At 37.1% G+C, this 23,815-nt stretch overlaps 1 pseudogene; it reads left to right on the top strand.

Moving 5' to 3' along the window:
* Nucleotides 1-5,720: 5,720 nt before the first annotated feature.
* LOC141562622 (sulfotransferase 2A1-like) lies at nt 5,721-22,260 on the top strand (annotated as a pseudogene).
* The last annotated feature ends 1,555 nt before the right edge of the window (nt 22,261-23,815 follow it).

The following is a 23,815-nucleotide window of genomic DNA, read 5'->3' as shown; positions in this document are numbered from 1 at the left end:
GTATTTCTTGGGACAGGTTCCTTGGTCACATGGGCTCAGAACAAATATTAGCTAAACAAGACTTTATCCTAAGTCAGTTTCCATGGCACATATGTCTTTAAACTTCTGAAGAGGTGTCATAGAAAAAAAGAGGTCAGATCTGTTTGTTTTAGCTTCAAGGATAGAGTGGAAGAGAGATACAAAGAGTAATTGGGACTACATGTCCAGAAACATTTTCTAACAGCTACAATTATGGTTACAGGTTATTATCGATAAGCAATCATCAGCCATTAATAGAATACTTCCTGATAAGATATAGGAGGAGCAGAAGTACAATGAAATTTCCCTGAACTGTTGAATTTACCCTTGTGGAGAGTTGGCTCCACGTTACCTGGCATGGTCCCCCCAGGTAAACTTCTCAATGTGGCAGAACTTGAGGGTGAAGCCATTGAGCACAAAAGCCCCTACATTCTCCTTATCTTGATAGAGAGACCACCCTACATTAACCAACCATAATAAGCAGCTCTGGATAAATGACAAATCCTCTGTCTTCTGTTGAGTAACCAAAGGCCAAGAAGAGGAAAGCCACTGCATTCCGAAAGTGACCTTGTGAAGGACTGTTCTGGGGAATTTGAAGCTCTTTAAGGCTATTGATTGCTCCTTCTGACTCTCCTCCTCGACTCAATCTGGTCTGTAGCCAGAGACCTTCAGAAAATCATGGATGTTGCAGGACTAAGGGGAGAAACTGAAGAACCATTTGCTTTTGGTTTCCCAGAGCTGAATTCAGCCAGGACTGGATCATATTCATATAAGCAGACTGGGACTGTGATCATATCCTCTGAAAGGCTGGAGAATACTTCTTGGCATTTAGCTTTAACTGGTAAAGTTGGTTTAATAACCATTCACACATATATACGAGGATCTATCACTAAAAGCAAATCAAAGGCTCTTTTAAGAGTCCTTACCATTCACCACAAGTTCCCTTGCCTGTATCTCCGGGCAAGCCACAGTTGTTTTTCAGTTTAACAGCAAAAGTAGTATTTTCACAATAAATAATGATTGCCACAAAAAAAATTTCATTTTGTTTTTTCTTTTCTTTTTTCTCTTTTTTTTTTCTTTCTTTTTTTTTTTTTTTTTTTTTTTTTTTTTTGGTTTGTGTTTAACATATTCCTATAGAAAAAAAGTTATCATTAAATATAAAGGAAGTTATCATATTTACATTTACATAATGGAAATGAATTGTAGTTCACTCACAACCCAGAAGGGCACAGAAAGTAGCTATCTTGGATAGATTATTGTGCTGCTTAATGTCAGTCCTTAGGCCCAAAGAGGAACTGGGGCAGAATCTTTGCAGTACATCACTGCTATTGGCACTCGGGAAAACTCATGGCTTAGTCATCCAGAAGTCCTCTGGAGTCTTTCCAGGAACCCTCAGAACTATGGGTAGAGGTGTGGGATTGGGGCTGTGTTTGGGAATTTTTAATTTAACTTCACTAATTTATTGTTGAAATTTAGCACTCTCAACTATTTGAAAAGTGTGTTCTGATAAGGGGTTTATGGAATTCAGCAAACTTTCTGCCAGAAAGTGTTATGGGCCAGAACTCTGAAACAAGGATTCTCACAAGGTGTTAATTCAGTGGAATTGATAAAGACAATGGTTACCTAGTTTAGCATGGTGATTAATAGTATACTAAATTTGGTATGATTGATTTAATCTTACAACAAATAATGGTTTCCTAGTGATATAATGATTCGTTTATAGTCAATGTAGAACATATAAATTGGGAACCTCAAACAAATTGAGATTGAGGGAAGAGAAGCAGACTGGAGAGAGAGAGGAGGCAGGACTATTTTGATTGTAGGGGCAGAGTTAGAAAGGCTGATTTGGGCTGGGTGTCTGGAAAAACTTTCTAATGACGAGTATCATGGGCAGTGATTATCACTGATAAACAATCATCATTGATTAACTTCTCCAAAGGGATAGTTCCTGAGAAGACATAACAAGAACAGAAGCAGAAACACATCCCCTTGAACTGTGTACACACTTTTCCCTCTAGAGCCCTCGGCCTTGGGGAGAGTGGTCTTCAGGTTGTCTTTGCTGCTACATTTATTTCCTCTGACCAGATTCACTTGTGAATGTGGCAGACCTAATGGATGAGACCATTTAGCAACAGAAAGCCCTATGTTCTGCCTCTCCTGTCAGAGGGACCATCTTGCATCATTTTGCACATAATAGGCAACTCTAGACAAAGGAAATTATATGATCCTGTATTTTCTATTCATTTGCAAAGAAGACCCAGAAAGAGGCAAACCATTGCTTTTATAAAGTGATCTAGATTTCTATTTTAGATGAAGAAATTGAACACATCATATATGACCTCCCTAAAAAGAAAACACTAGGACCAGATAGATTTACAAGTGAATTCTATCAAATGTTTAAAAGTCAACTAATTTCAATATTAAGTAAAACATTTGGAATAAAAAGAAAAGAAGGAATCTACCAAACTTGTTTTGTAAAACAAATATTATACTAATATTTAAACCAGGAAGAATAAACATAGAGAAAGAAAACTGTGGGCCAAGTTCATAACAAATATGGATGCAAAAATCCAAATTAAAATAATAGCTAAAAGATTATACCAATATATGACAAAGTGGGTTTAATACCAGGAATGCAGATATGGTTTAGTATAAGGAAAACTATTAACATAATAATATCAATAATAAAAGTAAATAAGTATGATTATCTCAACAGATGCAGAAATTGTTTTTGTAAAGTACAACATACAAATTATTAAAAAAAAAAAAAAAAAACCTTGAAGGTATTGTTATAAATGGATTTTCCCCCTTAAATTGATTAAAAAACCTCATTAATCTAAAACCATTAGCTGGTATTATTTGTAAAGGGATTAAGCTAAGAAGTCTTTCCAGTAAGATCAGGTAAGAAACAAAGATAGTCATTACCTCTAATATTGTATTGGAAATCCTAGTAATAGCAATAAGAGAAGAAGAAAAAAAAAAGACATAGAAGGGATCTGAATAGAAAATAAAGTGATAAAACTCTCTCTGTCTGTCTGTCTGTCTTTCTCTCAAATGTGATATACTTGGAAAATCCTAAAGATGCAAATAAAAAGTTAGTGGAAATAATAACTTTAGGAAAGTAACAGGATATGAAGTAAATCCACACAATTCATCAACATTCCTATGTATCACAAAGAAAATTCTGCAAGAAGAAATAGTAAGAAATATCCCATTTAAAATAGCTCTATATTGTATAAAATACCTGTGAGCATATCTGCCAAAACAAACCCAAGAAGTATATAAATAAATTACATTAAAATGTTTTATACAAATAAAATCAAATGTAAACTGAAGAAATATTAAATATTTGTGGATAGACAGAAGCAATATAATAAAAATGATAATTTTACCCAAACTAATTTATTAATTCAATGCCATCCTAATCAAATTATCAAAAAATCCTTTTACTGAATTAGAAAAAAACCAAAATTCATTTGTTAAAACTGTCAAGAATCTCAAAGGAATTATTTTAAAAATGTAAGGAGGGCAGTTTAGTAGTACTAGTATCTTATATGGCAGTAATTATAAAAACTATCTTGTAGTGACTAAGAAATAGAAAGTCAGGTCAATGACTGAAAATAGATACAACTTGTAGCAGCAAATAAATATAATACTTAATAATTGACAAATATGAAAACAAGATTGTGGGATAAGAAATTAATTTCTGATAAAAAAATTTTGGGGAAAACTAAAAAGCAATATGGCATAGTAATGGGCACAGACCATTGTCTTACTCCATTTATCCAGATAAGATTAAAATGCATATATGCTCTAGTTATAAAGAGATATATTACCAGACATTCTGAAGACTATGAATCAGATTTATATATAAGCAATAATTTATGAATAAATAAGGGAGAGGAAACACAGTAAAGTGCAAAATGGCTAGTTGTGCTTACATTCAATTAAAAAGGTATTGTACAAATAAAAGACATGTAGCCAATATCAGAAATAAAGCCAAAAATTGGAAGGAGGAATGTTATAGACAGTACTCAGAAAAATGTTTGATATCTCATATATATATATATATATATATATATATATATATATATAATATAAACATCATTGATATAAATATGATTCACTATCTATCCAAGTGATAAATAGTCAAATAATATGAACAGGCACTTTTCTATTCTAGAAACACATTTATGATCATATGGAAAAATTTTCTAAATCATTGATTAGAAAAATTCAAATTAAAACATTTTTGAGATGTCAAAAATAGAACAAGGAGATTGGCTAAAATGATTGAAGGGAAAAAGCAATAAATGTTGGAGGGAATGTAGAAACATTGGGATGCTAACTCATTTTTGGTGAAATTGTGAACTGATTTAACCCTTTTGGAGAGCAATCTAAAATTATAATCAGTTATTAAATTCCCTTTGATCCAACAATACCTCTGCTTGGTTTATTTTTTTTTTCAAATAATCAGGAAAAAAGGAAAAGACCTTATATCTTTTAAACTATTTGGAATAGCAAATTCTTTGTGTGATGAAAAGAACTGGAATCTGCAGATACCTATCAATTGGGGAATTGTAAACTCTGGACTAATTCTCTGGAGGACCTCAGGATCAGCCAGAGTCCTTGGTCTTAGTGGGGGAGTGAAGGAGGCAGGAGAGCTACCACATGGCTTGTCAAAGATGGAGTCTGGAATCTGGAGTCTGGCATCTTCTTTTGTGTTTGTGGCTGAGAGCTGTGGCTGAGAGACTGTCTTCTGTCTTTGAGATGCCCTTAAATGCCTCAGTAGGATTTCATCACTACACTGAGCTGGCACAACCATTACACCACTATACTAAGTACTAAGTATATGCTTAACTATAAGTACCTTGCTGACCTAGATTTAAGTATACCTTTTCTGAGTTCTAGCCATCTACAGGAAATGACTGAACAAGTTGTGGTATATTGTTGTAATGAAATACTACTGTGCTATAAGAAATGGTGAGCTCAGTGATCTTAGACTTGCATCAAATAATGAAGAGCAAAGGGAGCAAAACCAAGAGAATATTGCATATAGTAACAGCGATTCTGTTTTGTTTTAAGAACAACTTGGAAACTTATATGAACTGATGCAAAGTGAAATGAATGAGTGAAACCAGGAGAAGATTACGCATAGAAATAACAATATTGTATGATGATCAACTGTGAATAATTTAGCTATTCTCAGCCATACAATGATCCAAGACATTTCTGAAGGATTTATGATAAAGGACATGATCTATCTCCAGAGAAAGCACTGATAGAGCCTGGGTGCAGATCTAAGTTACTTTTTCTTTATTATCTTTATTTTCCTGTTTAAAAATATTTTATCTTTCCTACTTACATATAAAATATTTTTTTATATTTGTTTTAAAACTTTGAGTTCCAAATTCTTTCCCTTTCTCCCTCCTCTCTCTCCTCATTGAGAATGCATATGGGAAGTTACATAAAAAAACCTCATCAAGATAAATAGTTTTTCTTAAAAAAAACCTCTTCTTTAATCTGCATTCAGACACAATCAATTCTTTCTCTTGATGTGGAGATTTTTCAACATAAATCCTTCAGAGTAATCTTGGATTATTGTATTAATGTATTGTATGAATAGGGAAGTCATTCACAGCTGATCATCCCACAACTTTGCTATTACTATATACACAGTACATTTGAATTTACTTGGGCTCATGGAGGACTTTCCAGGTATTTCTGATAGCATCCTACTCATCATTTCCTACAGAAAATAATATTTCTTTATAATAATATACCAGAATTTATTCAGCCATTCCCTATTTAATGGACATCCACTCAATTTTCAGTTCTTTGCTCTGAGAAAAGAGTTTATATATGTATACATATATATGTATGTGTGTATATAAATATATATACATATATATTTATATACACACATACATACATACATACATATATTTGATAAATTTCCCTATACTTTGAGGAAGGAGGCCTCCATCAGAGAAACTGGCTTTAAAATCATTTTCATGATTATGATTGCTAACTACATTCCCTCCTTGTTAATTCTATTCTCTTTTGTTATGGGCCAGAAATAAAGTACTAAGTCACTGGAATTGATAGAGACAATTGATTATGTACTTAGTAGTTATTAGAGTTCAGACCTTTAAGAAAACATATATAAGGAAGAGCTCCCACAAGCCCACAGAATACCACAAGCCCACTCTCTCAGAGTCGGAGTCAGATTCATTTGTGTTGTCTGGAGGCTTTGGATTCAGAGGGACCTAGAGGCTGAAGTTGGAAGAAACAAAGGACTAGCAGCAAGAGCTTTCGGAAGCAAGGAGAGAGATAGGCCTCTAAGAAAGCTAACAGGCTATTTTGAAGGAGACAATAAAGGATTTGAACTTTTAGGGCCTGTCTGTATTTGGGGTGATTATTGAACTGAACTGAAACTAAAGCTGCCTCCAGAAGCTCCCCAAGAAATCTGCTCTCAGAGAACATTATACTTTAGAGAAGAGAACATTACATTCTTTCTTTTTTGTTACCCTCTCCCTCCTCAAAAATATTTTGCTTCTGATCACCCCATTTCCCAATATTCTCTCTTTTATCACCTTTTCTGTTGCTCATAACCCTTTTCTCTCCTACTTTCCTACACGATAAGATAGATTTCTCTTCCACATTGATTTTGTATATTATTCCCTCTTTGAGCCAATTCTGATGAGAGTCACTCACTCTTCCCCCCATTCTTCTACTTTTGCTCCATTGCAAAAGTTTTTTCTTGATTCTTTTGTGGCAGATAATTTACTCCATTCCACCTGTCCCCTTCCTTTGTTCCTCTGTCTTCCCTTAATTTTATTTTTCTAGCTATTATCCCTTTGTATTCAATTTAAACCTGTGCCTTCTGTCTACATACATACATACATATATATGTATGTATGTATGTATGTATGTATGTATGTATATATATATGTGTGTATATATATATATATATATATATATATATACATATATTTCTTCAACTGTCCTAATAATAATAAAAATGGTTACAAGTTGTAATATTCTTCTCTAAAATGTAATATTTTCTTGTTGGGGTTTTCTTGGGGTCTGTGGAGGCAGCTTTCCTTTCAGTTCAGTAATCACCACAAATACAGTCAGGGATTAAAATCCAAATCCTTTATTGTCTCTTTCCAAGTCTTGTCTCCTTTCCTGGTGGCTCACTTAGCTTTCTTACGGTCCAGATCCTTTATTATCTCCTTTCTGGGCTGGGCAACTTTCTGGAGAGCCTTTCAGTCTGGCCTTGGTTCCCAGAGTTTGAGCTCCTGCCTGTCTTCTCTGGCTTCAGAATCTACCCAACTTCCAAGGGTTTGTACTTCAACCTCTTCTTACCTTCTCTCAAACCAACAGCAGATTAAGTCCCTAAACTAGTTTTGGAGTAAATAATCCACCAATATTTGGAGAACAACCCATTCCCAGAAGAAGATACCTTGGAAGAAGTTCAGAACAGTTCTGTTTTAAATGGGCAGGGGAACAGTCTGCTGAGCCCAGATCCCAGCACAGACCAGTGCAAGGAGCTGGGATGGGGAGTCAGATTGTTGAACCTTCCATGCATCTGGCAATCTTCTGTGTGCCTCTTAGGCTATTCTGTCCTGGTTTCAAGAAGTTGATTTGGCAGATTTGCTACAAAAACCAAATTGTAAACCACTGAGCTGCTTCTCCCCCAGGAATGCCAGATCTAACCGCCATTACCCAGCACTGGAACTCAATCAGCAGAATTGCCCCAGGGCAAATTAAAGCAGCTGTTATTCCTTTGCATTGAACAAACCTTAAGCCTTAAAAAAATGAATAAAAAATCAAAAAGAACTCTCACTATAGACAACTTTTATGGAGACTGCAAAATATAGGCCTCAAATCCTGAAGTCTCTAAAGGTAAAGCAACTCTAGATGAAGCCCCAAAGGGAGACATGAGCTGGTTTCCATTTCACAAGGCTTTCTTGGAAGATTGCAAAAAGGATCTTAAAAGAGAGAAGAAAATTGGGTATATGAAATGAGATCATTGCAAGAAGTAATGGAAAAAGCATATGATGCTCTACAAAAGAGATGAAAATGACATCAATTCACTGAAAAACTTAATTTGTGAAATGGAAAAAGAATGCAATGAACAAAAAAATTCAATTGGCCAATTACAAAAGGAGCTAAAAAAAAAGTCACTGCAGAAAATAATACATTAAAAATTAGACTTGACCCCCAACCAAAAATTAAACTTGAAATACAAAAATTAAAAGGAGAAATCAATAATATTGAAAGTAAAAAAACTATTGAATTAATAAATAAAACCAAGAGTTGGTTTTATGAAAAAGCCAATAAAATAGATAAACCTTTGGTAAATCTGATCAGAAAAAAGAAAGAGGAAAATCAAATTGTCAGTCTTACAAATGAAAAGGGGGATCTTTCCACCAATGAAGAGGAAATTAAAGAAATAATAAGGAGTTACTTTGCCCAACTTTATGCCAATAAGTTTGATAACTTAAGTGAAATGGATGACTTCCTCCAAAAATATAGGCTTTCTAGATTAACAGAGGAGGAAATAAATTGCTTAAATAGTCCCATTTCAGAAAAAGAAATAGAACAAGCTATTAATCAACTCCCCAGGAAAAAATCCCCTGGACCAGATGGATTTACATGTGAATTCTACCAAACATTTAAAGAACAATTAGCCCCAATGCTATATAAACTATTTGAAAAAATAGGGAATGAAGGAGTCCTACCAAACTCCTTTTATGACACAGACATGGTACTGATACCTAAACCAGGTAGATCTAAAACTGAGAAAGAAAATTATAGACCAATTTCCTTAATGAATATTGATGCTAAAATCTTAAATAAGATATTAGCAAAAAGACTTCGGAAAATCATCCCCAGGATAATACACTATGATCAAGTAGGATTCATACCAGGAATGCAGGGCTGGTTTAATATTAGGAAAACTATTAGTATAATTGACCATATTAATAATCAAATTAATAAAAACCATATGATCATCTCAATAGATGCAGAAAAAGCATTTGACAAAATCCAACATCCATTCCTACTAAAAACCCTTGAGAGTATAGGAATAAATGGATTATTCCTTAGAATAATCAGGAGCATATATTTAAGACTGTCAGTAAGCATAATATGCAATAGAAATAAACTGCAACCTTTCCCAGTAAGATCAGGAGTGAAACAAGGTTGCCCACTATCACCATTACTATTCAATATAGTACTAGAAACTCTAGCCTCGGCAATAAGAGCCGAGAAAGAGATTCAAGGAATTAGAGTAGGAAATGAGGAAATCAAACTATCACTCTTTGCAGATGACATGATGGTATACTTAGAGAACCCCAAAGACTCTGCTAAAAAGCTCTTAGAAATAATTCAGAATTTTAGCAAAGTGGCAGGATACAAAATAAATCCACATAAATCCTCAGCATTCTTATATATCACCAACAAAATGCAACAGCAAGAGATACAAAGAGAAATTCCATTCCAAACAAATGTTGAGAGTATAAAGTATTTGGGAATCCATCTACCAAAGAATAGTCAGGAACTATATGAGAAAAATTACAAAACACTTGCCACAAAAATAAAGTCAGATTTAAATAATTGGAAAGACATTCAGTGCTCTTGGATAGGCCGAGCGAATATAATAGAGATGACAATACTCCCCAAACTAATCTATTTATTTAGTGCTATACCAATCAGACTCCCAAGAAACTATTTTAATGACCTAGAAAAAATAACAACAAAATTCATATGGAAGAATAAAAGGTCGAGAATTGCAAGGGAACTAATAAAAAAAAAGTCAGAGGAAGGTGGTCTAAGTGTACCTGATCTAAAGCTATATTATATAGCAGCAGTCACCAAAACCATTTGGTACTGGCTAAGAAATAGAACGGTAGATCAGTGGAACAGATTAGATACAAAGGACAAAAAAGGGTACATCTATAGCAATCTAATCTTTGACAAACCCAAAGATACCAACATTAGGGACAAAAATTCATTATTCAGAAGAAACTGTTGGGAAAACTGGAAATTAGTATGGCAGAAATTAGATATGGACCCACACTTAACACCATATACCAAGATAAGATCAAAATGGGTCCATGATTTAGGCATAAAGAATGAGATCATAAATACATTAGAGGAACAGAGAATAGTCTACCTCTCAGACCTGTGGAGGAGGAAGGAATTTATGACCAGAGGAGAATTAGAGATCATTATTGATCACAAAATAGAAGATTTTGATTACATCAAACTAAAAAGTTTCTGTACAAACAATACTAATGCAAACAAGATTAGAAGGGAAGTAACAAATTGGAAAAATATTTTTAAAAGGAAAGGTTCTGACAAAGGTCTCATTTCCAAAATATATAGAGAACTGACCCTGATTTATAGGAAACCAAACCATTCTCCAGTTGATAAATGTTCAAGGGATATGAACAGACAATTCTCAGATGATGAAATTGAAACTATTTCCACTCATATGAAAGAGTGTTCCAAATCACTACTGATCAGAGAAATGCAAATTAAGACAACTCTGAGATACCACTATACACCTGTCAGATTGGCTAAGATGACAGGAACAAATAATGATGAATGTTGGAGGGGATGTGGGAAAACTGGGACACTGATACATTGTTGGTGGAGTTGTGAAAGAATCCAGCCATTCTGGAGGGCAATTTGGAACTATGCCCAAGAAGTTGTGAAACTGTGCATACCCTTTGACCCAGCATTGCTGTTATTGGGATTATATCCCAAAGAAATACTAAAGAGTGGAAAGGGACCTGTATGTGCCAAAATGTTTGTGGCAGCTCTTTTTGTGGTAGCTAGAAACTGGAAGTTGAATGGATATCCATCAATTGGAGAATAGTTGGGTAAATTGTGGTATATGAAGGTTATGGAATATTATTGCTCTGTAAGAAATGACCAGCAGGAGGAATACAGAGAGGCTTGGAGAGACTTACATCAATTGTTGCTGAGTGAAATGAGCAGAACCAGAAGATCACTGTACACTTCAACAACAATACTGTATGAGGATGTATTCTGATGGAAGTGGAAATCTTCAACATAAAGAAGATCCAACTCACTTCCAGTTGATCAATGATGGACAGAAATAACTATACCCAGAGAAGGAACACTGGGAAGCGAATGTAAATTGTTAGCACTACTGTCTATCTACCCAGGTTACTTATACCTTCGGAAGCTAATAATTAATGTGCAACAAGAAAATGGTATTTATACACATATACTGTATCTAGGTTATATTGTAACACATGTAAAATGTATGGGATTACCTGCCATCGGGGGGACGGAGTGGACGGAGGGAGGGGATAATTTGGAAAAATGAATAAAAAAATAATAAAAAAAAGAAAAAAAAGAAAAATGAATACAAGGGATAATATTATAAAAAATATATAATAATAAAAAAAATTGAATGCCAACACCAGGGTCTGAGAAGGAAAGAAGCTGGCCAGGAGCCATAAAGCTACCAAAAAAGAGACAGAGAAGACCAATAATCCTGACACCATGGTCCCTCTTTGCTTGTGCTTGTCCCTCAGGAATGTGTCCTGATCCTCTGTAAAGGAAGAAGTATTTGAGACAGGCCAGATTCATGCTTCTGTTCCCAGAGGTCAATACCAGTGACAGTCAGGGAAAGAGTCACTTGGAAAGGGATTATGTTCCAGAGAGACTTAAAACTGAGACAGGATTTGATATTTCAGCAGAAGACTTTGGGAGAAGCAACATTCCAACCCAGGGCTTCCTGACTCTACATCCAATATTTCATTAACTCCAACACTCAGAGGTTTCTGGAAGGTCCCCTAGATTGCATAAAAATGATACAACTGGGATTAAAACTCAAGTCAAGTCCTCAGATCCACAGGGCAAAGGTGCACTTGTACATATGCTGTGCTATAAACCCTGCTGACACATCCCTAGAAATGCTCCCTACTCCACTCCTCCTATGTCTTTGTCTACATGAGCAGACCTCAAGACCCAGAATGCACTTCCCATCCCCATTTCTCACATGAAGTCTTATTCCTCCTTTATGGACTAGGAATCTCTGCCTTATCTTCTGAGTCCCATCAGGGATAGATCTTCCCATGACAGCTGGTTCTCTCTTACATCTCTCATGCAAACTTCCAGGCAGGTCTAGCTAGTGGAATATGTTTCACAGAGTTGCTCTGTCTGGATCCACCTCAAGTCATGACATTGAGCAACATGAACACTGGGAACACATATTTAAGTCTCCCAATTCTGATCACAATACACTGACACATTGTACACTAAGCCTAGACTTTGTGCTTGCCGTCTCCCCCATCCTGAAAGGTTCCCCTTCCTCATCTTGGTCTCATACCTTCCCTGGCTTCCTGCAGGACTGAGCTCAAATATCACCTTCTACTAGAAGCTTTCCATGAAACTCCCAACTCCCTGCTCTTTCCTCTCTGAGATCTCCCTGCATCCATTCTCTATGTCACTTATATGAACTCAGTTATTCACATTTCTCCTCTTACCTTACAATATGAACTCCTTGTGGTAAGAGAGTGAGTTTTTGCTTTCCCTCTGATCCCTAGCATTCAGCACAGTGTCTGGCACCCCATAAGTGCTCCAAAGATGCTGGTGGAATCGCCATAGGCTCTTTGGTGTAGCCATCCACCTCCCCAGGCACATTTGAATTTCATCTCAACTTAGTAAGTAGCACTCTCTCAGGTAGAGCTGGGGAGTCCTTCCCCCTCCTCCTGTGGAAGTTTTTCACTAGATTGTTCAAATGTGGGCAAGACTGAAATCTGTGAAGTCTCTCCTGCCTCTCCTACCTATGATTCTGTGAATAAAATAATCATGAGACCCTAACCCATCCTTTGTTTTTATTCCATGCAGGAACCCACTGGATGATGCAGATCCTCAGCCTGATCTACTCAAAAGAGGACCCCACTTGGATTAAATCTGTCCCTTATTGGAAACGTTGTCCCTGGATAGAGATAAAAAATCACATGGAAATGGTCAAGAATAAGGTGGACTGCCATCTCTTCATTTCCCATCTCCCAGGCCATCTCTTCCCTAAGTCCTATTTCACCAGCAAGGCCAACGTGAGCACATGAGGGCCCCAATTAGAAGTGAAAGAAATATATCTAGGAGTTGGAGGGAGGATAGGACAGAGAGAAGCTGGCAGAACATTTCTGGTCCATATTTCATAGGATTTCAGGGATGGGAGGATATTATGTGAGCCAGCTGCTAGTGGCTGCTGGGATCTAATTCTGACCAGTAGATCCCTTCCTGTGAGAGCATGATAATGATATAAGGAGACTGAGAGGAAGGTGCATTCTCTGACCTCTTTCCTCTTCCCTCTTTGCTCTGATTTATTTCATTCCTACTTCAGGAGCAACATCTCTCAGGAAAGGGTGATTTGCAATTCCTAGAAGTGTATTATGATTCACAGCTGTGGGGGCTTTAGAAGAATTGACCTTCCCCTTCACACTTAGGCGAGGTCCTTAATAGGAGGCAGACAGAGGGATCTCTCTACTTAATATCCTTTATACGTGGCCTCCTAATTCTCCTACTTGTCCCTTCTGTCCATGTCATTGCTCAACTTCTACTGTGGTGAGCAAGGCAAAAGTACTGTGGAGAACATTCAGATTAAGAGCATGAGATAAAGGAGAAGGGAAAGGAAAAAAAAAGGGAAGCATGAAGAGGATTTGGATAGGTTTGAAGGAATGCCTGAAATTGTATTGGAGAAGAGCAAATTTCAAAGGAATTGAGAGGCTTCCTGGGGAATTAGGAGTAGTAGGAAGGGCCTCTGGAGAGATAGAAGAGCTCTTCTTCTAATATCTAAAAGGCCAGCATACATAGGAACGATTAGGTATACCTGGTCCCAGTAGAGATCTAGGAGTAATGTTAGGAGATATGACAATAGGGCTAATTGAGGCTAAATGTTAAGAACAACTTCTTAATAATGGGAGCTTTCATGGTATGGAATAGGCTTTCCCACGAAGTGACAGAATCTCCACCCTACAGGTTTTCAGGCAGAAGTTTAGAGGCCATTTTTTGCAATATGATAGGGAATATTCTTTTTTTTTTTCTAAAAATATCAGTGACAATGTCATTGATATGATATTTTTCCAGATCTCTAGATAATATTAAAGTAAAATAAGTAGATGATTAAATAAGAACATTAGATATCATCTTCCAGATAATCACATATTAGTCTTTTCTCCAATCAAATGTTAAAATATCTATTGTTTGATAGTACTTATTTTTGTAACAGAGGAATGCAAACATAGTGTGAGGAGACATAGCTGATTTCGACTCTTGGACTGAAAAAATACTTTGGTCAGTTCTCCAGAAGACTTTCTTTTTTCCAGTCCAATATTAATATTCAATAGTCTGGATAATTTTAAAAACAAAACAAAAAATTGCAAATGACTTCACAAAAGCAATATGATGTCACATGGATAGGTTCAGCAGATGTCCTGTTCTCTACACAACCAATGGGAAATCAGCTTTTTCAAAATGATAATAGAATAAAGCCATGTCCTGAACTGATTCTTTAGAGTTCATTTTATCTTTTTTTTCTTTAAAATTGATTCTTTGATTCTAGCAAGAACATACTAAAAATATAGGTAACTAAGATTTTTTTATTGGGGCTATTTCACTGGTGAAATTCTCCAGGCTACATCCACACTACTTTAGGTATATATCACTGGACTTGGGTCTTTCTTTGGTTCAACTTCTGGATCACTTTCCTCATCACATTTCTCATTCCATTCCTTGTCATCAATATGTTCACAACTTCTCCTCCTTCTCATTTCCCCCTTCCTCTTCTTCTTCCTCCTTTTCCTCCTTCTCTTTTCCTCTCTTCCTCCTTCTTTTTCAACATCATCATTATCATTTTCATCTCTCTTCCTTCTCTTATAGAATATAATACTGATCTTTAGACTTTACATTTACTGTTGGTCAGTCATGTAGTCATATGGGTCTGGTCATAACACTATGGACCACAGCATATCAGGCTCTTCCATCCTCTATATCCGTTGAGGTCTGTCCAAGTTTATGTTCCTTTTTTCCATGACTCTACCTCTCCATCTTATTCTTTGCTGCCTGCCGTCTCAACTCTGTCTCCCAGCCAGACTCTTCTCCAGGCTCAATGTTGCCTCTCTCTAGCAGAGAATGGGCACGTGATAACTCAGGGGCTTGTTGGAAAATTCTTCAACCAATGAACTTGCTCCTTTTAAAGGTTGTATAAACTCCTTTAAATATGTAAACTCTCCCCCAGAAGTCCAAAGGTGTAAACGCCTTTCAAAGGCCTGAACCAAAGGTGTGAATTCTGAGCTAGAGAATTATTTAGACAACCTGAGTTATCACCTTGTAATCCTAACATCCCCCCCTTTCTTTTGATTTAGAACATAGGGTGGTCATGGCCTTGAAACACAAATCCATCAATATGGAAGGTATTAAACACAATTACATAAATTACATAAACACATAGTAACAGAACACATGCTAGAAGTGATGTAACAAACAACATGATCAAATAATCATAAATTGAGAATTTATACATGTCCATAAGTCCATTGTCCATTACTTCATGTGTCAAAAATCCAATAATTCCTGCAAGTTTTGAAGTTCTTTAACAGTCTTCTTATTAGCCATGCTCTTTCAGTGTCAGATGTTTCTTAGGATTTTCTCCTTTGTTTTGAGGTCTTTCTCTTTTTCTGTCTCTCTTCAGGTGCTTATTGCCACCCATCTGTTTCCTTCCCCATCTGTTTCCTTCTGCCTATTAAAATACAAGCAAACCCTCTCTCCCAGGCAGTTAACCTATCTAATTTCCTCCTTTTTATCACTTTCTAAATCTCTTCTCATCATCTGGCAATTACATTGGAGCTGTTTGCACTGGACACTGCCCTGTTGGTTTAAAAGGCCTGTATTCTCCCCAAGTGAAATCTATTTCTGCAATCTGATTGCCTTTTGGCTGACTTATCAAGTAATCTCTTTCTTCCATGTGATTACTTTTCTGTTGGTTGATCAAATCAGAATCCTAACCTTCTAAAGGCTCTTTGGGTGTAATCTCAGCTGCCATCATGCCCCACCTATCTTTTGATTGATATCGTGGACCTGGGCTCCACCTCTCATTTCCTGGGGTCAATCCACATTCAGAGGCCCAGTGCAAGCCCTTGTGACATTTTGGACATGGGGTTTTAGGTCTTCTCTCACCCTGTCTTCTCATTCTATCTCCATATCTACATTGAGCTCTTAAATGTCCAATTTTTTCCACATTGAAAATATCACCGAGTTTCTCTAGAAGTCCCTTGCCAGGAGGGACCCTGTCTTTCCATGTTCATCATAGTCTGGGTGTAAAAAGCATTTGTTCCTACTGTAGCACAGCATCTTATGATCTCCTCTAAAGAAGCATCTTTGTCTAATCCCCATATAATTCTCTTGCAAATCTCATTGGCATTTTCCTTAGCCAGATGTCTGGTCATTATTTCTGTAGCTGCATTTTCTCCAATAGTTCTTTTGACAGCAGTTTGCAAACGTCCCACAAAATCTGCAAAAGGTTCATTGGGACCTTGCTCTATTTTAGTGAAACCCTCCCCCTGATCTTTCTGTCCAGGGAGGAAACCCCAAGCTTTTATTGCAGCCTTAGAAATTTGCTCATACACTATCATGGTATATTTAATCTGTTCTGAATTCTCTCCATACTGACCTTCACCAGCTAAGTGCTCAAAAGTGAATTGTGTGTTAACTCCTGTTTCCAAATTGCATCTGACTAGGATTTTACATAATTCATGAAACTCCACAAGCCATAACAAATTTTCTCCAGATTGTAGGCATGTCCTTACTATGGATTTCCAATCATTCAGGGTTAGGACTTCATAAGACAAACCATCTAGTAACATTTTAACATAAGCTGATGTAGCCACATAAAGGGTACACCTTTTTTCAAATCTTTAATTTTATTCAAATCTAAAGGTGTATATCTTCTCCTTTTTTGACCTACAGAGTCAATATCTTCAATCACAAGATATGCATATATAAAATCACTTATATCCTGTCCTTCTCTCTTAGCTTTAACCAATGCTTTTTCTAATCTTGTAGTAGGCTGCTTCATAGGCCATTCTGTTTGTGTTTCTGCCTCTTCCCCTCCTCCTTCTTGCTCCACCCCTGCAGGGTTAATTGAGGGAGGAGATGGGAAATGCTCCTGTTGCTCAGAATTGTACTTAACTCCATTGTTATCTGATTCATCCTTTTCACCTAGTTTAGTTGACACCTCCCCATTTTTCTCCTTCTTTTCTTTTAGAATAACAATTTTTAAAGCTACTTGGATTAAATTGTAGGTATTAAGTGTATCTTTGGAAATTGAGTTTCTTTTGGAATTGTAGTGTTCATCTAATTGCTCTCCTACTAATTTCCACTCTTCTGGATCCAATTCTTTTTCCAGAGAAAAACAAGGACATATGACCTGCATAGTTTTTGAAAGTTCAATAATCTCCTCCAAAATTATAATCAATCCTTGGCTTTTCATAACCTTGATAAAGCTCTCTAAACATTTTCCTTGAACAGAAGGCATTTGCCCCATTTCACGGAAATTCTACTTTAGCATGAGTAACAAAGTTTCCTTGTTACTCATGCTTCTGGGTCAGAGAGACTTTTCCACTGAGAAGGGCTCAATGTTGCCTCTTTTATCCTCGCAGAGAAGGGGCATCTGGGAACTCAGGGGCTTGTGGAAAAATACTTCATCCAATGAAGTTGCTCCTTTTAAAAGTTGTGTAAACTCCTTTAAACATGTAAACTCTCTCCCAGAAGTCCATTTTCCCTATGTTATCTGGGCGCATTTTGACTTTTAGTGTCCATTCTCTATGATTTCTCCTTGTTTGCATTGTCTGCACTCTTTTAAATGTGTTAATTAGTATATACCCAGAGTATCTTCATCTGCTTCTTCTGAACATTATCCCTTTAGTCAATCAAATGAAACATCCCATAAGCACTCCATCTATCCCCAGAATTGTCTCCCTTTGTGTCTTCAGGATTTTTTTATATAGAATTTCCACTCCCTCTAGAACAGACATCCCTTCTATTGGATACTTCTCTTTCCCATACTTTTCAGCTGAAAATTATTTTAAGTTATAAGACTCCTATCATATACATTACTATCTGTTCTTTATTTAAATGCCATCCTCAGCCAGGATATTGTCATGCCTTTATTCTAAGCTACTGTCTAATAAATGCTTATTCTCTTTCTTTCCCTCTTTTTTCTTATTGCTAAGAAATGACTATATTCGATATCTAATAGTGTCATTATGGTAATAGCTGCTTTGTATTAACAGAAAGACATTGTCATTATCAAAAAACTCAAGTCATGAATGAGAAAATTATTTTTTCCACAAAAGAGTCATGTCTACAATTTTGACAAAATCTAAGTGTAACTCTAATTCTGAGGTAGTTTTTAATTCTGGTGAGCACCAGGACTCGACATTATGAGCACGTTTAGGGAAAAGCAATTTAGCTCAGAGAGTAAGTATTCCCATGACCACAGCAGAAATATGAAAAGCTACCAACATGAGCAATCCATTCTACTGAGTAATTATATACAGCTGAGTGTAATGTCAGGCTAGCTTTCTGGAGGGCCTTGGGAACAGCCTTGGTCTCAGCCATGAGAATAGTCAGGAATATAGTCCAAAGTCTTTATTGTCCCCTTCACAGTCTGTATCTGTTATAGTTTGACCCACTCTTCTCTGCCAGTCTGATCTTAGTACAGGAAGCAAGAGAGCCACCAAGAGGATGATCAAAGATAGAATGTCTGTGGCTGACTTTATCCTCAGTTTAAATACCCTATTACAATTACATCAACTATAGAATTATTACATCACCATGCTAAATACTAAGTATATGTAAACTAGATAATCATTGTCTCATCAATTCCACGGAGTTAACATCTTGTTTCAAGTATACTTCTCCAAAGTTCTGCCCTCTACAGCTGGGGAAATAGTCAGTAGAAACAGTTTACCCAGTAACAGCAATTGACAGAGATAATTCAGTCAACCAGCCAAAAAACATTTATTAAGCACCTGCTACCTGCCAGCACAGTAGTAACGACTAAGGATAGAAGGAATGGATGGAGAAAGCAGCTCTGAAAAATGGGTCAAATGCTCTCCCTGCTAGAGGTACTTCATAAGGAAGGAAAATGGATGTACTAACCACACAAGGTTCCAATTTCTCTTTCAGCTCCTTTATGTTGCCAGGAATCCAAGGGACATCCTTGTATCTTGATACCATTTTAGAAATTATATCCCATGTTACCCATTATGCTCAACTTTTGAGCATTTCTTTGAAGAGTTCCTGCAGGGAAATGGTGAGTGAAGAGGGAATGATGGAACTGCATCCTACTTCCCATCCTTATCACTTTCCCCTATATTTATTCCACACCCTTTTGCCATCATAATGAGAATCCCTATTTAATTGATGTCCTTCCATTTCCTGGGAGGCACATTCCTTCCAACAGCTCAGCAATACAGACAGGGCAATGACTGTCTTTCCCACTTTAGAGAAAAGTGTTAGAAGTGAAGACTGCAAAAGGGATTTTTTTCAAGACTATATGACTAAGAAATTTACAAAGATGACATTCATTGGAGCCCAGGCCTTTTGAAACTAAGACCAGCTGGAATCTGGATTGAAATGTATATCATTATAGTTCCCTTACTTCCTCCATAAAAAGGACCATTTATTTCAGGGGACCCAACCTAACCTCTCCTCTTGCTGAGATTTTTCAGGGTAAGGCAACACCCAAACCAAGTTCTTGGTTAAGCTTCTGACTTCCTTAGTTCTCTTCTCCTAGCTAGCTTTCTGTTGGATCACAGTTTTCTGTGACTAGGAATTCCCTCCCCATCACTGTACCTATCCACCCCTATCCCCACAGACACACATAATGTAAACTAAGAGCAGAATTTATTTCTTTGTCGATGATTCTCATTATGACCAACACCCAGGTCAGAGTAAGCACCTTATTCATCTAAAACAGAAATAACCTGGGCTCTCATCTCTCCTTCCCAATTCCTCTCCCAGTGACATATGGGTCCTGGTTTGACCACATCACAGCGTGGCTAACCATGAGAAATTTGGAGAAGTTCTTGCTCCTAATCTATGAGGAATTTCATCAGGTAAGGTCCCTGTTCTTTGCCTTTTTCATCTTTCTAAGGGGGCTCCATTAATGTTACTGCCTTCCCTGTCTAAATGATTTCCAATTTATCTTGTATATATCTTAGTTGTGCATAACCAGTTGTATGTTGTATCAATCAGAAAAACAAAACAAAACATTTTCTAAGGGAGTATTATGTGCCAGTTACTTTGCTAAGTGCTAGGAAGACAAAATAAATTCTTAGGAATCTAAGGTCGAAAAAAAAATAGGTCCTGCCCTCAAAAAGCATAAAATCTAATTGGGGGAAAATGTGCACACACTTTTCTAAGAACAAGAATAGGACTGTGCCATAAATTGGACATCCTCAGAAGAGAGAAGGTGATAGGATCAAGACTTGGGAAAGCCTTCCTGTACAAGGGGGAATTTTAGTTAGGATGTTAAAGAAGCCAGGGAGGTCAGAAAGAATGGACAGCTGAGAGCTTTCAAAGCATGGGGGAAAGTCAGAACAAATGCCCCAAACTAAGACATGGAAGTTCTTCTTCATCAGTGACTGATATTGGGTCAAGAAGGAGGGGAAAACAGGCACAAACATCTAGAAATAGGACAGAGCACACAGACCTAAGGAGAAAGCTGGAGTATCAACCCAGCATGTCAGAAATTGCATCAACAGAGCAGCTGAGAAAGAGAAAGGAAGATTGAGTCCCAATTCAGAGAGGCCAGACTCCATATGACAGTGTTTGGTTCTGAAGGTACCAACATATGATGCAGTAACTTATTTAAAAAACAAGACAAAATAAAACAAAAAACAGACCATTAAGTGTTCTTTATAATACCTGCCAGTTCTGATCCTGAATCCATCCTCTGGTCCAGTCACGTCCACTCACTGTGAATCTCTTCCATGAAGATCCTGGCATTTCTCAAGAGTTCTTTGCAGGATATCTCCATATCAGAATCAGAAGCTTCTCTCTGATAGCCACATGAGGCTGATTTTCTTTGTGTGGCTTGGGAACTTGGTGGGAGGAGCTCCCAAAATCCTGAGTAAGAAGGCTGTCTTTTTTCCTTACCAGGAATCTCTTCAGTTTTCCCTTACCCACCATCCATATCTACTTTCCCTCCTGCCTAACATCCTTCCTTTCTTTTCATTATGGTTTTGTTAATCCCTCTTCTCTTTCTTCATCTAGCTTCCTTCTCCTCTTCATCTAATCCTTTTCTTCACTCTTCATAGCTTAGTGTTAAAAAAATTTCTTCAGAGTTCTCTTTCCTTTTCCTTTATGATCTTATCCTACTGGTTTTCTTTTCCCTATTTTCCCTAATCCCTTTTCCCTTTCTCCTTCCTCTCCTCAACTACTCCATTTCCTAATAGCATATATTTCACTTTTCCTCATCTACTCAGCATCCCTTAACTTCCCCATTCAAACTCTTCTTTCAATTTCCTCTTTATTCCTCTTTCCCTTCATTTTCTTCAATTTTCTTTTCTTCTTTTCTCTCTTTATATCTACTTCCCACATCAGATGTTCATTCACTCAACGTAATTTCTTATTTCACTCTTGTTTCTCTTCCCTACAGTACTTCAAATTATCTTCCTTCTTTTGTTTCCTATTTCATTCCTTTTTTCATTCCTACTTCAGATCTTGTCCTCCTTCCCATTCCTACTACACCCTATCACCCACTCCAATGTCTTTTCTCCCTGTAATTAGTGCTTTCTCTGTTTCCATCACATCTTTCCCTTCAGATTCTTCCTTCTCTCTTCATCTAAAATCCCAGCTTCTGCTTCTCTTATTTTTAAACTTTTCTTCCCACTATTCCTCCTATCCTCCATTCACGTTTTATCTACTTCATCCCGATCCTCTACTCCTTTTTCCTTATCACTTTTGGCCTTTCTCTTTCCCTTCTTTCCTTTTTCTATGACATTTTCACCCCACTATAATAGGGTGTTGTATTTTTTCTAGAATCTTAAGGTTAGTGTGGGAAAAGTTTGCCAATTCTTGGACAAGTAGCTGAGTGCAAAAGAACTCAATTCAGTTGTGGAGAATATTTCCTTCCAAGTCATGAAAAACTATATGCTGGTGTGTGGAGCAAGTATGAAGTAAAGATATGATGAAGAACTTACAACAATGTTAAATTCCTGTTCTGTATTCTATCTTCTCTAGGTCTCTGTGACCTGCATAGGTATGTTCAATGTTTAGGCTACTAATTGCTTAGACTTTGAGATATATGATGACATTTATGTCTGTCCAGGCTGTCAATGTTTAGGCGACTAATTGTTTAATGTGTGGTTCTTCCCTGAACTGGAGAATCTGTTGCTTTTGACATGAATGATAACACTCAATTAACTTGTGGGGAAGAGGGGGGCACCTATCTCTTAATGTTCTCCAAACTCATGATGTAATCCTTTTGCAATTAAACCTATAAAAACTGTATTCTCATGAGAATTTGTTAAATAAACAACTTTTCTGCTTTTTACTTCGAGAGGTCTCTGAGAAATCATTTTTGGACAGGATTTTCTATCCCTCACAATTTGGGGGCTCGTCTGGGATGAATCTTTGGGGGAGAAGGCTGCACATCTCGAAAGGGGATATTCATGCACATGGATAGTTTTTCCCGTGATCCCTGGCTCTGAGTGGGTAGCCTCCCTCCCTCTCTGGCAAATGACCTGAGGCAGAGATACTCAGTGAAAAAGCAGAATTGAAGACGAAAAGGAGAAATAGAGTACTTACAAGCTAGCGGTGGTCTAAGAAAACACGTGTTTCTCGAGGTGAGCTTGGGAGTCTGGGGGCCTATTGGCTGGGTCAAGGGAGACCCAAGGGATTAGCCCTCCTAAAAATTGTTTTGTTCTGACTACTTCTTTGGCTCCAAGGAAAGGACTCTCTAAGGCAATTCTCTCTCGAGTAATCATGCAGTGAGACAGGTGATCTCTGCTCACAATTTGGTTTGAGACCAAGTTGTAAAAATGGGACAGAAGCAGTCCAAAGATGTATGTCAGGACATTAGTCAGGGAATTCCAGCCAACAGCCCACTTGGGAGTGAACTCAGAGACTGGGATAAATTACCCAGGTATAAAGGGAAAGATAAGAAGATAATGATTAAATGTTGCTGTTTTGTTTGGGGCAATCAGGATATTGGTGGGAGAATAATTTGGCCAAAATATGGTTCTGCTGAGGATTGGATATGCCAACAATTGAATATATATGTGAATAATAGAGATCTGTATAATCCAGAGGAATCTGCTTATGCTAGCCTCTGGCTGCCAGAAGTTGCTAGAGCTATGAGAATTTTTCTGAGTGAATTAGATTACAAGCAGCCCTGGAAATAACAACTAGCCAGACTGTTCAGGCACTTGATTTGCTAGCTGATCAAGCCACTCAAACACGAGAAGCTGTTTTACAGCTTCGACTAGTTTTAGATTATTTGCTAACAGAGGAAGGAGGGGTCTGTGGGAAATTAAACTTGTCTACTTGTTGCATGCAAATTGATGACAATGGACAAGTGGTAAAAGAAATTACAAAAGGTATTCACAGAATAGTTCATGTGCCTGTACAGGTATGGAAATCCCCTTTTTCTAATAACTGGTGGTCCTGGTTTGATGGTAGCTGGTGGAAACAACTTTTATGGTATGGACTAATTGCTATCAGTGGTATTATATTG

The sequence above is a fragment of the Sminthopsis crassicaudata genome, chromosome 3 (genome assembly GCF_048593235.1).
Source record: "Sminthopsis crassicaudata isolate SCR6 chromosome 3, ASM4859323v1, whole genome shotgun sequence".
NCBI classification, from domain to species: Eukaryota; Metazoa; Chordata; class Mammalia; order Dasyuromorphia; family Dasyuridae; genus Sminthopsis; species Sminthopsis crassicaudata.
This window is presented reverse-complemented; position numbering and strand designations above follow the sequence as displayed.